The sequence below is a fragment of the Saccopteryx leptura genome, chromosome 4 (genome assembly GCF_036850995.1).
Source record: "Saccopteryx leptura isolate mSacLep1 chromosome 4, mSacLep1_pri_phased_curated, whole genome shotgun sequence".
Classification (NCBI taxonomy): domain Eukaryota; kingdom Metazoa; phylum Chordata; class Mammalia; order Chiroptera; family Emballonuridae; genus Saccopteryx; species Saccopteryx leptura.
Window position 1 is genome coordinate 82,144,835 of NC_089506.1, and position 17,493 is coordinate 82,162,327.

Consider the following 17,493-nt stretch of genomic DNA (forward strand, 5'->3'; position numbering starts at 1 on the left):
AGCCTTCTCTCCTAGTGCTCTCCCAGGACTTTGCACTCAGAGCATCTGCATCATTTCCCCTGAAGGCTTTTAATGAGGAATAATCACACAACCCTGAGAGCAGCTGTCACCCAACTCTTTTTTTTTAACATATCAAGACGTGTTATCTATGGAACAGTTAAAGTGATCATTAAACTTCAAAGATAAACTTAAGCAATAAGAAATCCCAGTTACAGAAACGTATCTATTAACCCAGGGTTTTTCACCTACCATCTGTGACTGTTCTGCCAGAAATCTCATACCAGTCCTCAATAAATTTAACCACCCTGACATAATCTTAGTCACATTCACTATGCTCGGGGTGATTTCTGCCTTAGCAGTCCCCAAAATAATTCTTCTGTTTTTGCCAGTCCCCAAGTGTAAATATTGGGTTGGGAAATAAGTTCATAGCGTTTTTACTGAAGACTTTTATTTAAACAAAAAACAATAATTATATCAATAAGTTAATCAATTATATATTCGCCGTTGCTGTTTACAACCTCTTCCCACCTCTCAACCAATTTGTTGATGCCGTTCCACCAAAAATCGCCTGGTCTGGTGTCAAAGAAGTTGTTGCACCAGTTTTTAAGGACCTCTTTGTTATCGAAGGTAACGCCCTTCATATGGTTTGACAGGGAGCGGAAAAGATGGTAATTGGTCGGTGCAAGGTCCGGAGAATACGGCGGATGCTGAAGGACCTCCCATTCGAGCTCTTGGAGTGTGGTTTTGATGACTTGTGCAACATGGGGCCTGGCGTTGTCGTGAAGGAGTATGGTTTGACCATGTCGATCAGGTCTTTTCAGTCGAATAGCCTCATTCACGTGGTGTAGCTGGGCAATGTAGAGCTCCTTGTTGACCGTGGCATTCTTTTCGAGCATTTCCCAGTTCTTCATCGAATTCAGAAGGCCTTCCGCTGCGGCACGTGTCATCGACGTCAAAGTCGCCATTTTTTAACTTTGCAAACCATTTCCGTGCTGTAGACTCGTCTATGACACCTTCTCCATACACGTTGCAAATGTCCCGGGCTGCTTCGGCAGCTTTTTGACCTCGATGAAAAGCAAAAGAAGAGCAGGTGTCGAAAATGTTGATTTTTGCCTCCTGGGTATTCCATTTCTAAGCCTCAAAACTAATAAAAAATTAAATAACTCAAAAATACAATTAACATAGTTTTGTAGAGCAGAAAGAGTTTTATCGAATGAATACTTACCCTTTGCCAAACAGCAAACAAGTTGTTGTAAAATAAAATATAAAAACGCTACGAACTTATTCCCCAACCCAATAAAAAGGTTGAAAACCACTGTTACATGTCAATGATATTTTTTGTTTTTAGAAATAAGTGGCCTTATCCGGTTTGCTCAGTGGTAAAGTGTCAACCCTGAGTATGAATGTCCTGGGTTCAATTCACAGTAAGGCATACAGGAGAAGTGACCGTGGGGTGGTCGGCAATGGGGGAAGTTCACGTGGGGAACTCAGGCCTGGGAACTTAGGCTAGAACCACCCACAGCCAAGCATGCCAAAAGAAACTTCCCAAGTGCCCTTTGGAAAAGAGTGACACCTCCGTTAGCCAGTGAGATTTCACCACATCATATTAGCTCAACCACTCTAGGGACCCTTTAAATATCTCTCACATGGGTCACCCCTTGCGACTTCTCTGACCCCTGGCCTCCGGGACCAGAGACAATCGTCCTGGCAGCACGGTACTCAATAAAGCCTTTACTATTCCACACTTTGTGGCTACGGCCCTTCCTTCTTGGTGGGGAAAAATACCTTACAGTGACCATCTGCTTCTCCACCTCTTCCCCTCTTTCTTCTCTCTCTCTCTCTCTCTTTCTCTTTCTCTCTCTCTTCTCCTCCTGCAGCCATGGTTTGGTTGGAACAAGTTGGCCCCAGGCACTGAGTATAGCTCCATGGCTTTGCCTTAGGTGCTAAAATAGCTTAATGGCCGAGCAACAGAGGAAGGACCCAGATAGGCAGAGGATCACCCCACAGGAGCTTACAGGGTGAATCCCAGTCCTGCGCATGTGGGAGTGTGTCTCTCTGCTTCCTCTTTTCTAACTTAAAAAAAAAAAAAGAAAAGAAATATGTATAACAAAGATAGGAAGAAAGATAACAACAAATGTTTTAGGAAACAAAACAAATATTAGGAAGTAAAGTAAGGGGGAAAGACTGAAGATGATAACAGGTGTGTGTGAAATGGGTCATGGCACTTTTTGAGATTCAGGTGATGGTAGAGATCATTGTTCTGTAGTGAATAAAGTTTTTATAGTCTAAAATTATTTTCAAAATGGGGTAATTTTCTTAATATTTATTTGTATAAAGAAATGGCTATATTTTGTTCTTCAACATCTAAGGAAACTAAGAATTAAACTTTTTGCCCCTTTTCATTACAACATTTTGTAATTCTTGATTACATGTACCATTTCTTGAGTTCCTTTTTCATCTTGAATTGCACTGTTCTCTTATGTTTAGAAAGAGCTTCTTTTGTGCTCTTTACTCTGGAACTCCAAAGTGAAGCTTCAGGACATCAGAATTCAGGTCCAGGCCACTGTCTTTTTTGGGTGCACACGTTTTGTCAGTAACTCAAATCCTCTACCCAAAACTCCTGATCACTGTTGGCTGACTGAGCTGGATCTGAGCTTTCCAAGTTGTCCATGTTAATCCAAATTCGGAGGGACCCGAAATATGGAAGACAGGAGCAAAGTCCGTCGTTTACACATTAAAGTTTTATTGTCTAGCTTGGCCAAGCGGCGGGAACTCCGACAGAAATCTGACGGAGAGCGCGCTGGCCCTTTGTTCTACTTAGTTTTTATAGTTTTGTAAGTGGGAAGTACAGAAGCAAAAATTGCAATTAGGAGCCCCTTACTGCTATTGGTTATAGTCATATGTCCTTTAACATGATAGGACCACGTTCAATTTGCAAACCATACATCATTTTGGAGAAAACAAAATTTACAAGTCAACACAATGGTAGAAAGATATCTCTTTACATATTAAAAGGCCTTCCTATATTTTCTAGTGTTCATCCGCCATCTCTCTGTCCAGAGTCAGAGGTATTAACCACATTCATTTACATAAGAGAGGTAGTTTCCGTGGGGACAAATGCCCGCAAATGGCTCATAGTTATAAGAAAAGGTTTATTTTGGCTTTTCCCTTCCTGCACCTGGCTAGCCATTCACTCCTTTCCCCACAGGTGTGGTGGAATGTCAGGGAATCTATGCTTCCTTCCCTTTTCATTTACAATACAATGGCAAGAGCCATCCTAGTTATGCTAATCACACAGCACAGAGACTATTCTCACAATTTCTCTTAACCCAAATTAATAAAATGTTCTCCAAGCCTCCTAAAATATTAATATTAATTCTGTAGCCTTTGGTACTTTACAACACCTGTGGGTGAAATGGCTCAGTGGCTCCTCATCCAGGGTGAGAATCAGAGCAGCATTTTCATCACCCTGTGAAAGGCTTCTGGATGAAAATGATTTCATATTTCCACTGTAGCACTGGGAAGTGTTGGCTAAGGTAGAAAAGTCTTGAGTGTTTCCTGCATTCGCTTGGTTCACCTTTCACTTTTTAGTGCAATTTAACTGAATTTTTTGGATTTTTTCCAGCTTTTTTTTTCCTAGGGCCTCTAGTTCTTCCTCTATCTACTGGTTTTCCTCCTTCACTGCCATGAGGAAACGTATGACTGGCTGGCAGGGCTGCTGTCATTTCTCAAAATGGTTATACGTTTCCCTCCAAAACTTATTCATGAAGTTACACGGCATTGTAAGGAGACAAAGAGTTTCCTGGGCCAGACTGTGATCAGCTCTTAGGGAGAGTGTTCATGGAGTCCACTGTATTCTCCCACAAGTGATCCCATAAAGAGCATGCTTCTTGAATTTTCCTCTCCTTTTGGCTGCTAAATAGGAAGTTTCCAAACAGCAGGAATAAATGTGATGTTGAATGTGAATCAGAAACTACTTATTGAATTCAAACACACAGGAAATTGTTCTGTAAACTTCCAGACACACTCAATGAACTGGTCAATAACTGGAGAGATTTCTTTTGGGTCAGCATCTAGACTGCCATGTCTGTAATTAAACTTATGACCAAAGGAAATCCAGTCTTTTTCAATTAATGCCATGGAGATCTTCAGAACACAGTAATGCAGATCCAGCTGGAAGCTGGCCACTGAGCACACTAGGCAGTCCTGACCCAGACACTGGAACAGTAAAGAAGCACACTTATCCTTCCTCTGCAACTGCCAATCTGGGACCTACCGTTCAGTACAGTAAGAATCACAAACTCTGTAGTCACTCTTCACATAGTAGAATGGCCAGCAATCATTAAGGAGGCCCATGTGTTGTAAAATACTTGTGAGGAGCCACTGAGCCATTTCACCCACAGGTGTTGTAAAGTACCAAAGGCTACAGTATTAATATTAATATTTTAGGAGGCTTGGAGAACATTTTATTAATTTGGGTTAAGGTGTGAAGAGAAATTGTGAGAATAGTCTCTGTACTGTGTGATTGGCATAACCAGGATGGCTCTTGCCATTGTATTGTAAATGAAAAGGGAAGGAAAGCATAGATTCCCTGACATTCCACCACACCTGTGGGGAAAGGAGTGAATGGCTAGCCAGGTGCAGGAAGGGAAAAGCCAAAATAAACCTTTTCTTATAACTATGAGCCATTTGCGGGCATTTGTCCCCACGGAAACTACCTCTCTTATGTAAATGCATGTGGTTAATACCTCTGACTCTGGACAGAGAGATGGCGGATGAACACTAGAAAATATAGGAAGGCCTTTTAATATGTAAAGAGATATCTTTCTACCATTGTGTTGACTTGTAAATTTTGTTTTCTCCAAAATGATGTATGGTTTGCAAATTGAACGTGGTCCTATCATGTTAAAGGACATATGACTATAACCAATAGCAGTAAGGGGCTCCTAATTGCAATTTTTGCTTCTGTACTTCCCACTTACAAAACTATAAAAACTAAGTAGAACAAAGGGCCAGCGCGCTCTCCGTCAGATTTCTGTCAGAGTTCCTGCCGCTTGGCCAAGCTAGACAATAAAGCTTTAATGTGTAAACGACGGACCTTGCTCCTGTCTTTCATAATTCGGGTCCCTCCGAATTTGGATTAACACTTGTACCTCGATTTCACGGGTTTACGTAGAGATAACAAGTCCAGATGAATTTTGAAGAGTTTTATTAAAGGAGGAGATTTATTAAATATGTCAGCCGCATATGGATGACATGGGGCAGTTGCAAGCCCAAATCATGAGCACCATTATATATATACCCTTGATCACACAGGGGCGGGGGGGGGGGGGCGGGTAGAGCATGACATCATGGCACAAGCTTACATTTGTTTAGGGGATACACAGAAACATTAAGACTTTTAAGGTAACACAATCAAAGATGTTTACAAATCTTTTAGGGTTCATCTTCCGTCCTTTGCCTAGAGCAGCGGTTCTCAATCTATGTATTTTCCAATGGCTTTAGGTGACCCCTGTGTTTTGGTCATTCAACCCCCACTGGGGTCGTGACCCACAGGTTGAGAACCACTGGCCTAGAGATATGTTACTCTCAGGATTCCAGGAAGGGGGAGGAACCTCAATCAATGTAAGGTGGTATATAAATTCTGTCTCCCATTGATTTAAAACTAAATGACCCATTGTCTTGAAAGCCAGAAACTTCTACATTCTTCTCCCTCCCCTCCCCAAAGGAAGGACAGGACAGGAAAGCCTGACCTTTCCTCCTAGAATATCAATGTTAATATTTCAGCTTTTTGGTACCTTACTACACATGAACTTGTTTTCTCCACTGAGATCAATACACATCCAGCCTGTTCTCTACTTTTATCCAATTTGGGGTTGAAGGAAAAGCAATACAACTCCTCCTTGTATTTAACTTGCCTCCAAGTCATATCAGAGAGATGTACACGTCATAGCAGTCTGTCTCCTGTGGTGTGATGAGTTGTAGTAGCTGAAAGTTCTTGCAACAAATAAGCCGATGACATTCAGTAGCAGCTGTCTGTTTTTCAGTGGTGGGAATCTGGCTGTGAAGAGTCCATGTTTCTTTTCTTGTGTCAGGTGCATTTCTCATGAATATGACAGGTGGAGTTGTCAAATACAAAGTACTTAGGGTAGCTTTTTTTTTAAAGAAGATATTCGAAGTGGACATTTTGGACCTTGAATGTGTAGATGTGCTCCAAGGCAGGTCCGTATCTGCAAGGTCTTGTGCTGACACAGCCTCAGGTACCTACCTGCGTTTACAGCGCAGCAGGAAGTGAGTCTCGTTCAATTCTTACTGGAGACGGTTTACAAATACCCCCAATTTCCTTCTACATGAGTGAGACAACTGGAACATATTTTCTATTCCATTTCTCAAGGTTTATCTGCACAGAGAACTGCACCTGCTAAAAGCTGGCTTTCAAACTCATTTTATTTGCCGCCTTTCTTTAGATTGTCTTCCTTCCACATCGCCAGTGATTGGAACACGTTCCACAGAAATTCTTTCTCTCAAATGCTTGTCTCAGTGTCTGTTTCTGGAAACACACAACAAAGATGTGTGGCATTCTTAGGTTCAAGAACTAGAGTTAGGAAGCTGGAAAGAGTATCCTCAAACTGAATTTACACTCATGAGCAGAATTAAAACAAAAAAAAATATATCACAAAAAAAATTCATTTATGTGCTGGCAGCTGAAGGGTATATATTGTACAAATCTTTTACATTTTAAACCTTCTGGTTAACATCAAAAGGGAGTAAGTATTGGACCCTGAGGGAGTCTCCATGTAAGGTCCCTGAGGGTGGAAGATCATTTGAATTTCTATGATAGGTAGGACAGCAGTATCTCCAGGATTTTCAGTGTAGAAGCAGTCAATTCATTGTAGATTGTTGCAGCCACAGCACAAGATATATGAAGCACCATGAGATTAAACAAAGTCAGAGAAGGCTGGGAAAAGTCCTGCCAAAGGTTTAAAATGGTGTGCTTATTATGAGACTGTGGACTGACAACATTGACAGCTCCAGATCTTGTATGGGAAATCTATTTCTTCAACCATAGCTGTCATGGCCTGCTCAGCCACTTCTCTGCTGCTGTAAACACTCACTTTTTGTTAGACATATAGAGTGGCAGGTGAAAAAAAATGTGATTTAGATTTTTCAATAAAATAAAGCAAGTGGAAAACATTGAACTGGCAGCTTTGCTTCTGAAGATTTTTTTTTTTTTCTTTTAGACTTGAGTACAGAACTGAGCTCATAATAAAACTGATGGGGAAAAAACTTAGAAAGTATTTTCGAAGATGTCAGGACACGCATATACACACACAAACAAACACATTCTAAATGATCTGTGTTACCAGTCATCAAATTCATTTTCCGTATCTAGAGAAATTAGGCACTAAATGCTTGGTCTTCGGTGTTTGATAACTATCTATGTGCCGTATTTTTTGCTCCATAACATGCACTTTTTTCCCCCAAAAGTTGAGGGGAAAATGTCCGTGTGTCTTATGGAGTGAATGTTCATTTTTTTTAAGCTGCTGCGGGTTTCCGGACAACTAGAAGAGTATTTGAACATTAAAGTCTCTTCTCACTTGTTAATAACAGTGCTAATGGTTGTGGTATATTTTATTAAATATTTTAACACATCATTTGGTTCAGAATATTTTTTCTTTTTTTTTTTTTTTTAATTAAAACCCTAGGTGCGTCTTATGGTCAGATGCATCTTATGGAGCGAAAAATATGGTACCTCTATGGTAATTTTAATTTAGTCTATGTAATTTTAATAAAGCTATGTCAATAAAAGTATGAAAGTATGAAAGAAAGAAATCAAGCATAATCTAAAAGAGGGGAATGGATAATAATAGCAAATAGTGTATAAATATTTACAGAGACCTGTAAGGTTTGGGGTGCTTTTAAAACCAGAGCCCCCTTTTTTTTTAATTTAATTTTATTTTATTTATTCATTTTAGAGAGGAGAGAGAGAGGGAGAGAGAGATAGACAGAGAGAGAGGAGAGAGAGACAGGGGGGAGGAGCTGGAAGCATCAACTCCCATATGTACCTTGACCAGGCAAGCCCAGGGTTTCAAACCGGCGACCTCAGCATTTCCAGGTCGATGCTTTATCCACTGCGCCACCACAGGTCAGGCCAGAGCCCCCTTTAAAACTATAATTCCCCTCACCCAATTTCTTACTCGGGCTTGAAGAAGCGCATTTTCCTCCCCTACTGAGAGGTTGTAGTTAACTGGCTTGCTATTCTTATTTGAGTGGCCTCCTGGACTTCATTTTGAAATGCAGCAAAAGGTTTATCTTTACGAAAGTCAGGGAAAGCTTACATTGGAAAAGGACCTGATAATTAGAGGAGTTTAAATCACAATATAAACCTAGCTACAGGTCCAGAGGTGCTATCTTCTGATAGCAGTCTTCTGGGAGATCCGTACCCACATTCCAAGGGCGTACAAACCAGAGGGAGGAAGGGGACTGGCTTGTTTAGTCTCGGACTACCTGGCCCCTGGGCCTCTTCAGCTAGCACAGGCCTTCTCTAGACAGTTGAGCTGGAACATAAACAGTTTGGAGAAACTGTGGCACCTCTCCAATCCACACACAAAAAATATATTACTTTGTACCTAAAGAGGAACAAAGCAGTGTCAGCCATTTTTCCCAAGACCCCTGACTAAACTATTAATACCCTACTCCAACCCTCGCCTTGACGAATACAGCTTGGTCTGTCTCAGCTATCTGCACTCAGGCTTTTTAAACACATTTTCCTTTTGGAATACACCAGCCTTTTGTTTTTATTTTGGCTCTCCCTGGTGCCCACAGACCTGGGAAAAGGTTAGCCTGTCAGCTACCTCATACAGGGTAAGGCAATCCAGACCCGGAGTTCTCTTCAGGTCAGACCCAGTTGGGGTTTATACCAACCTGCCAGTTGCCAAGAGAAGCTGAAAAGAGGCTTTTCCCTTCCCAAGTAAACCGGCTGCCCACAGTTTTAACCTAATAATATCTTCTTGGAGATTTCACTAAAATAAAAATATAAATCCATTCATACTTGATACTTGAGATTATATCTGTTTGGAAACAAAAGCTATGTCAATAAAAGTATAAAAGAAAGAAATCAATATAAGCTTATGCTGTGCATAACCTCTAAATAAACAGAGGTTCATTTTTTTCCAAAATCATACTGTGTTCATCTTTCGAAATTAAATTATGTGGTAAAATAAGCAAATGCTACAGAAAGAAATTTATGAATATATAAACCTATATATATTCTTAACATATATATTTTTCATTAAAATGTCCCCCTTACAACTTGTCAATTCACAGATTTAATGAAGAATAAAGACAGTTAGTTCAAAGGGAGCTCAAGCTCACGTTGTATTAGAAAAAACATGTTAAAATAATTATAATACTATAGCAGTTAAACGGCAAAAGTTTTATATGAAAATTCAGATATATATTAATTATAACTTGTTGGAAAAAAAACAAAAGTATTTACAATATATTTAAAACCTGCTTAACCAATGTTTTCAAAATTGGTGTTTTAAATATGTAAGAAAAATAACAGTCAAAATGATTTATTGTCTTATCAAAATGACTGCTGCTCACCCTCAATTTCTCCCTCCCTTCCTTTTCCTCTTCCTTGTCTACTACATGTACAGTTCTAAAAACCTGATGATTCCAAGAGTGAGCAGCAGTGATCTGTATTTGTTTTGAATGTCTGTTCACTGACACTAATCGATACCCCATGTGATTTCGTTATAGCAGAATGTCAATACTAGTCCCTGTTTACACACAGATAGAGAAGCTGGGCTGCTTCATAAGACCTGCAGTTGTTTCAGGGGTAATCTTAGTTATGTCATGTTATTAGATACATAGGTTAATTTAATATAGTCCAGTTGATTGACAGGTATATTGGCAGAGATACTTCCCAATGTATCCACAGTACTCAGCACCAGCTCTTGCATACCTATGGGCACTCATTGGATGAATGAATAAATGTAGAAATAAATCCAAATTACTTAGTGACTGCATATGCCATCTGATTCTGCAGTACCATCAGCTTGCTCTTTGAAAAAAGCTAAAGGATTTAAAGATCATCTGTATTTTATTTTGTCCCATAATTGATTTGTTTGTCTTTTTATATATTAGATTGTGGATAAATCTATTTGATCCCACAATAAACTTCATTGATAAAATTATCTGAAGCCTAATTAATTACCATGGTTATCAGGAACACTTTCAATCTAGGATCATACTACAGCACTCAATTCTGCCACCATAGAGACTGTTGCAGATGTGCTGTCTTTACTACTAAATTATCTCTTGAAAATTATTTTGCCAAAACCTGGCAATGATTATACATGGGATAAGTTGTCCTCTGTTTGTTTTGTGACCTTAGTGAGTTACAATTGAATATTTTTAGAGGATACTATATCAAAATTGGTATTCTTTTTATGTCAATATTTACTTAACACCTATTCTTGCAATGGTAAATACATACATATATATATGAGTTTATCTCAACACTACTTTTCAAATAACAAGACAAAGTATCCACTTTTAGAAAATAATTAGGCTCTAAAATGAAGTTAGTTATATGTTATTAACATTTAAAAAATAAAAATAAATCTTTTCACTCAATTTATTATGTAAAATATTTTATGTACAGTCAATCATGAAAAATATATACTTTATATGAAAACTAAATATCCAAAGATGCATCTTTCAAAGGAGATAATTAAAGTATAGCTTGAGCAAGTAAGCTTTGTTCTTTTAAAACTTAAATATGCAGCCCTGGCTGGTTGGCTCAGCGGTAGAGCGTTGGCCTAGCGTGTGGAGGACCCGGGTTCGATTCCCGGCCAGAGCACATAGGAGAGGCGCCCATTTGCTTCTCCACACCCCCCCTCCTTCCTCTCTGTCTCTCTCTTCCCCTCCCGCAGCCAAAGGTTCCATTGGAGCAAAGATGGCCCGGGCGCTGGGGATGGCTCCTTGGCCTCTGCCCCAGGCGCTGGAGTGGCTCTGGAGGGGCAGAGCATCGCCCCCTGGTGGGCAGAGCTTTGCCCCTGGTGGGCGTGCCGGGTGGCTCCCAGTCAGGCGCATGCGGGAGTCTGTCTGACTGTCTCTCCCCGTTTCCAGCTTCAGAAAAAATACAAAAAAATAAATAAATAAATAAAACTTAAATATGCAAAAGTAGAACACGACACATAATTGCAAAAACAGTTTCCACAAACTCTTAGTGTGACAGATCTGTATTATTAAATATTTTTAAACAACTTTTAATTGAGAACATATGTTAAACATCACAGAGCAATGTGCATGAAACACTTTGCATCTGTCAGAGCTTCTTGAAGCTAATTCTTCTTTAAATTGTTCTTGTGTTTTTATTGTAGTGTGCTTGGTTTCTGTCAGGTACCAATATTGGTATTTTATGGAAAACAGATAAATATAATCTTGGGAACTTTAAAGAAGTAATTCTGTATATTCTTAACATAACGATTCATAAATTGACAACTACTAGAACTGAGAATAAATAATTAATTTTACATAAGTACTCATTTGCTTATGTTGAGTCCAATTAAAGATTTAAGTAAGATGCATGTAGACCATGACTAAAACCTGTATCAGCCCATGCATAAGAAAAAACTCTGTAGACCTGGCAGGTTTGCTCAGTATGGAGTATCGCCCAGTGTGTGGGTGTCCTTGGTTTGATTCCTGGTCAGAGCACACAGGAGAAGTGCCCATTTGCTTCTCCCTCCCTCCGCCTGTCACCTCTCTCTCTATCTCTCTCTCTCTTCCCCTCCTGCAGCCATGTCTTGATTGCAGCGAGTTGGCCCCAGTTGCTGAGGATGGCTCCATGACCTCTGCATCAGGTGCTAAAAGCCTGGTTGCTGAGCAATGGAGCAACACCCTAGATGGGCAAAGCATCGCCCCCTAGTGCACTTGCCAGGTAGATTCTGGTCAGGTACATGCAGGAGTCTGTCTCTGTCTCCTGTCCTCCCACTGAAGAGTAAAAAAAGAGAAGCAAAAAAAGAAAAGCTTTCGTGAGGAAAACACTGTGCTTTTTGTTAGTGTGTCTCATTAATTTGTAGCAAAAGCAGTTAACATGTTTACTTTATGTCCCATGTATAATAGTATTCACTTAGTAAAACTTTTAGGACAAATTATGAAATTTTTTATAAATTAATAATTCACAAATTTATGGATTTATTAGTAATCAATATACATTTTTTGTTGTCTTTGACAGTTTGGTCTCCATGCAACAAGGTACTTTTTTTCTTGCACACATATAATTTTGTGGCACAGTAGAATTGAGGATGGAAAAGGTTAAAAATTACAAAGATGCATATTTGCAAGGTTGGAAAACTACAAAATCATTACTGAGTTATGGATGAATAAATACAGTGAGGGAAAGAAACAAGGAAAAGGAGCGGAGGGGTGAGAAAAGATATGTGAATTCTACTTATGAGTATATAAAGAAAAAAATAAATATAATTTTTCTAAAATACTTTTTTTAAACTTTACTATTGAATTTGGGCTAACCTTTAGCTTTACTGTCCTTTAATTGGCAATCAGGTCATTTTTGATTGCCTCAGAGAAGTCTAGTCATTTATTAATAAGGTACTGCTTATAAGCTGAATGCAAATATATGAGCCATTTCAGTATTTTCTTTTGTTCATAATTATTTTTTAAATGCTGGATATCAAAATAGATTCTTACCTAAAATATTACAACTTATATATTTCAAACAGTGAAATTATTTACAAATAAAAGATTAATATTGATAATGGGGACAATGAAATGAAATAAGGTTTGCTAAAGGGGTCACTTAAAATAGAATCAAGGGGCTATTAAGAAAATGAGGCCTATGCACATCACTGCCTTCAGTTCCCAGAGCTGCTATTAAGTTGCTAAACTCTGCTCAAGGCTGAGCCATAAACATCTTACACAACAAGTGCTACATGGACACATATGAACTTCCTCCCTTGTAGTGTTTGCCTCCCTCGTTTGCATATTGGAAGTAACCAATCCTTGTTAACTTAGTAAGCCTTCATTTACATAAAAAATTACAGTTTATGCTTTCGCCATTATAAACGCTTCTTTTCTTTCTTCTTTCCAGAGCTCCGTTAGGGTTGCCATATGAAAATGCATCTTTCAGATTGCAATGCTTTTGCTCAAATAAATGCCTTTTGTTTTTCTGTACAGCATGGACCTCTCTTTTCAATACCATACTAAGAATTAACTTGAAAATTAGATATTCACTTTCTCATTTATTTAAAATAAAATTTAATTAAGTTCTGAAACTGGAGTTTAGATCATGCACTCTATGTATCTTCTCTTTATATTATAAGAAAAAGAAAAGTGAATGATTTGATCTGATCATTCAGGATTTTCTCTTTCTTTAAATCTGAATATAAATGTCTTCACTATGTTGTTATTTCTACAATCATATAGGGTGGGAATAGCTTTAAGAGGAATAAAATAGTATATTTTATATCAACCTAACAGATATGTTTTTTATAGAAACATTAACATTCAATACAATGAGCAGAGTCTATAAGAAAAATTAACACCCATGGTAATAAGATTAAATTTGATTAAACCTGAATTGAAATAGTCTACACTTTTACAAAACAACGTGTATTACAGTATTATGTATTCCAAAAGTAGTGTATCTGTGAATGACTGAAGCATCCAAAATTTTACTTCAATGTAAAATGAAGTAACTATTCTTTCCATTAGGTTGTTTTTGGTTTTCCATAGACAGTCAATAACTTAGGATAGAATATATTATTAGGATACATATTAAACTATACAAAAGAGAAACAGCCATACATCATGCCTTGCAAAGCCCAGGAGAGCTGTGGAAATTAGCCATAGAGGAGAGAGAAGAGCTACCGAAGTTTCAGCACCCATGGCTACTCTGAATAGAGTGAACTCTATCAAGGAAGGTGACTTCTCATCTAGTAAAATGGCTAAGCTATTCTCCTTGTCCAGCTGCCACCACCTCTTAGATACGTTCTCATCTCATTTGTTCTTCTGCCTGTCACTTGTTCATACACATTCTATTTTACACATGTGTGATACAAATGTATGGGAGCCATCTTAAGGCCAGTTCCAGCATTGCGTAACACTTACAATATATTTAATTTTTACATTTTATTTATTCATTTTTTTAGAGAGAGGAGACACAGAGAGAGAAAGAGACAGAGAGAGAAAAGAGATGGAAAGAACAGAGGGAGGAGCAGGAAGCATCTACTCCCACATGTGCCTTGACCAGGCAAGCCTGGGATTTCAAACCGGCGACCTCAGCGTTCCAGGTCGACACTTTTACCTACTGCACCACCACAGGTTAGACTCATTGCATAACATTTAAAAAAAGCATAAATTCAAAGTTAAACATTTGAAAAGCAGTTTCAAAAAAAGTGAAAATTTAACTAATGAAAAATTCATTGCGATAGATTCACAATCCTGGCTGAATTTTGGAATTCCCTGGAAAGTTTTGAAAAATACCCAAGACCCAATTCCACCAGAGATAAATTTCAAATTGTGCATCAAATTAATTGGTTAAGGTAATGTGTGTGCAAACCAAGTACAAAACTATTACTAAATATATGATTGGGCAAATACAAATACAATTTTTTTTTTTTATATTTCAATTTGTGAGTTTTTTTTCCACCATATTTATATTTATGCATGCAGCATCCTATCAACCACTTGATATCCTGGCAGAAAAAAATCTCATTATTCACTAAAAACCAATTTATATAATAGACCTTGAATATCTGTTTAAAAAATATAATACAATTTATGTGTAATTTTATGTATTTTGCTTATTTTCTTATAAAATATGATAATAAGTTAACAAAAGATTTTAAGAAACAAAAATATATATAACAAAATGACAAATACAGAAAATATTTATTTTAATCAATAATTAAAAAGGGAAAATTAGTAAATATTTTTAAGAAATCACACTTGGTGTCTGTGAACATTCAGGGTCTATACAAACTCATAACTGATGGTAGTAGCCTGATCAGGCAGTGGTGCAGTGATGCAGTGGATGGAGCATCAGCCTGGGATACAAAGGACCCAGGTTCAAAATCCAAGGTTGCTGGCTTGAGCATAGGATCATGGCCATGATCCTATGGTTGGTAGCTTGACACTACAGGTTACTGTCTTGAAGCCCAAGGTCACTGGCTTGAGTCCAAGGTCAGTGGCTTGAACAAAGGGTCATTCATTTTGCTGGGTCTCTCCCCTCCCCCACATTGGGGCACATATGAGAAAGCAATCAACGAACAACTAAGGTGATTCAACAAAGAATTGATGCTTCTCATCTCTCTCCCTTTTTGTTTGTCTTACCTGTCTGTGTTGCTCTTGCTCTCTCTTTCTTTCTCTCTCACAAAAAAATAAAGATGGTGGTGGTATAATTTTGATAATTTTTTTAGTAAACTTAATCATTTATCAAAAATTATGTGTATTTTTCATTTAAAAAGTATAACAGATTTTAATATAAAAAATTCTAAAATCATAATATAAAAAAATAAATTTATCAAATATGTTGGTATAACTATGTTTTACCATATCTAAAAGTTAGGAAGCAAAGTCAATGTCCAATGACAAATAACAAATAAACTGGTTAATTTACTCAAAGTATTTTACTATGGCTCTTAATCAGTTATCTTAGTAAGAAGGTATACAGCCAGTAGCCACTGCCATCATGGCCATACACATGCAGGTGCAGGTTCCCATTAAATTTGGACAGATGGTAAAGAAACTGTGGAGCCCAAAACTGGTGAGCCATACTTTTATTCTAGCCTTGCAACTGGCAGGTGAGTAAAAATAAACAGAGGGCAGTAAAACTTACATATTCTCCAGTTCCACAACCAGGAAAATCTTTTGTGTTTTTTTCTAGAATCAAAGCCTCCACCCCAACCAGCCTTAGTCCCCTCTGATTCCTTATCTCCTTCTCTCTGCACAAACTCTGCAAAACATGGCATCCTCCTTCTTCCCTCTTCTTAAAATTTTGGCATGACAACCCCTCCTCTAGCACACATTAGCATAGTAAAACCCCTTCCCAAGCAGGAAGGTAATTAGCAGTATCACCTGGGCAGTACCATTTACGTGAGCAGCACCATTTTTAACAAAGTGAGCATAAAAATCACATTTTACAAGCTTATTTGCCCAACATGCCACCCTTTTTGCTCACTTTGCAATCCACACTACAGGCATTCCTGTGCAAGGAATTATGCACATCACACAAACAAAATACAGCAATAGCACAAGTCATACAATTTCAACAATTACAAAGGTGCCCTTCACCAGCCCTACCCCCCACAATTAGGGTCTCTCACATTTTCCAAAAACCGTATGTCCATCCAACAAGGGAGTCAGTATCTCCTCTGGTTGCAGTTCAGGAATCAGTCCATGCACATGGGGCCTCCCCCCTTCATCCCTGCTGCCCTGGCAAGTCTTACAATGCTGTCTGAAGGATGAGCACATGGCAATGTCAGCCAGCATTTCCACCTCTGCTCCAGAGAGCACTCTACCGTCCACCACTTCGTCCCACAATCACAGCAAACCTAGCAGGGGCTTAGTAGGTACTCCTTACTGCTGGGCTCTTACCTTCTGGAGTCCGTGGATCACAACTCCAGCCCAATTCTCCTCATCCTCAGAAGAGGAGCTGGAAACACCAGCTTCCATCAACTCAAATCCACTCAGCCAGCACAGTTCCATATTAAGCTCCTGCAGCTGCCAGCTCTCAGCAACTTCCAGGGCAAACAGCAATTCACAAACCTGTAATTCCTTCTCCAGAGACTGCTCCATTTCCAGGCCCAACTGCAAACCTGGTTGGCCTCCTTCTCCAGTGCTCGCTCCATTTGGAGTATCTGCATCTCTTTCTCCCACGACCATGCCAACTCTGCTGCTGCTCAGTTTGCAGGTCTTGGGCAGCCTCTTCTACAGAGCTGTCAGTTTCCTCTTGCAGGGCTATAAAATTTAGCCAGCCTATGGTCCCCAAAAGGACAGACATGGGGAACCATAACAGCAACCAATCCTCTACCCCACCACTTAAGGGTGGTGGTGGCTCCATACAGATCTGATCTGAATCCTGCCAAAAACTTCACCAAATGTAGGGCCAGTAGCTGCTGCCATCATGACCAGGCACATACAGGTGCAGATTCCCAGTAGATTCAGACAGATGGTAAAGAAACTGTGGAGCCAAAAACTGGTGGACCGTGCCTTTATTCTAGCCTCAGAACTGGCCTGTAAGTAAAAACAAACAGAGGGCACCAAAACCCACTCACATGTTCTCCAGTTCCACAACCAGGAGAATCTCTCCGATTTTTTATAGAATCTAAGCCCCACCCCCACCAGCTTTAGTCCCCTCTGGTTCCCCATCTCCTTCTCTTTGCACAAACTCTGCAAAACATGGCCTCCTTCTTCTTCCCTCTTCTTCTTCTTAAAACTTTTTGGCATGACAGCCCCTCCTCC

General features: G+C 39.1%; 1 pseudogene; it reads right to left on the bottom strand.

The window, feature by feature from the left end:
* Nucleotides 1-2,590: 2,590 nt before the first annotated feature.
* On the bottom strand, nucleotides 2,591-16,914 carry LOC136404182 (myotubularin-related protein 7-like; annotated as a pseudogene).
* Nucleotides 16,915-17,493: the final 579 nt, after the last annotated feature.